Genomic DNA, 1,166 nt, shown 5'->3' with positions numbered 1-1,166 from the left:
CATAGAAAGTTAAACTTATTTAAATTTGTTTGCTTCTTTTAAGTCGAGTAAAATAACTTTGAAATTTGAACTAGCTTAAATAGCCAATTTTTTCATCCGACGGCATCGACGTACGGTTGCCGAGTTGGTAAAAGTGATGTTTTACACGCTTGGGGTACGAGGTTCCAACCCGCGTATGACAATAAATTTTTTGCATTTTTTCTTAATTCTTTTTAAGTTAGTATAAATTTTTAACTCATTTACATTCAATAACTTCAATAAAGATCAATAATCCCATCACTTTAGTCGCCCCTTGCAAGAATAAATTTCTTATTCGTATTAAATTATTTTACTATATTTTAAGTTTTAGCTTCGATGCAGAGCCGAGAAGATGTTTTTTTGTGAATATCATTTATTTTCTCTGCTCTAACTTGACCTACTTTTTTCAACGATACGTCCAATGACTACAATTCGTATCTAGTTGAAGATATTACTCTCAAAAATTGAAAAAAAAATTCTAATTTATCAATTAAACAGTTAGTTATTACATCGTCTCCATAAAGACAATTAAAATCATTAATTTCTAATGTTTTCAAAATATTTATTAACGAATGAAGTTTGATATGATAGGTTTCAACTACAAAATTAAATCATTTTACTTTGTAATTTAATAATTTTTTTACTCTATTTGTGTGTGCTACTACTAGACTATAATATTACAATTTTTTTTTGTAACATGTTGCTATATAAATCATTTCTAAAAAAAATGATTGTTTTTTCTCCTGAATTAACAATTGATTTTACAAATATAATCAAATTTTATAATACACTCAATTGAGTAAATCTTTTTAACAACTTTGTTTTGATTGGTACATTTAGTTAAAGTAAATCATTAAAATTAATTAAGTTCTCAATATTTCAATTATAGAATCTTTTCAACAAACAACAAAAGTTCCTAGGAAATTATTACTATTACTTCTATTTAAGTTATCTATTACCATAAAAATGCAAAAAAATATTGAGCTTTTCTGATAAATTTACAATAAATAGTAATTATAAAACTTTCTGACTGCATATTGATCTTAACGATACAATTTTTTTAATTGTCATAAAATTTTCTATTTAATTATGTCAATGTCAAACTTACCAATTGAGCTAAAAGTTATGGTAAAATAAATTTTTTTTTT

This window comes from Daktulosphaira vitifoliae, unplaced genomic scaffold (genome assembly GCF_025091365.1).
Source record: "Daktulosphaira vitifoliae isolate Bord-2020 unplaced genomic scaffold, ASM2509136v1 Scaffold_1, whole genome shotgun sequence".
Taxonomy (NCBI): Eukaryota; Metazoa; Arthropoda; class Insecta; order Hemiptera; family Phylloxeridae; genus Daktulosphaira; species Daktulosphaira vitifoliae.
The sequence above is the reverse complement of the archived record's forward strand: the minus strand, read 5'-3'. Positions refer to the sequence as shown.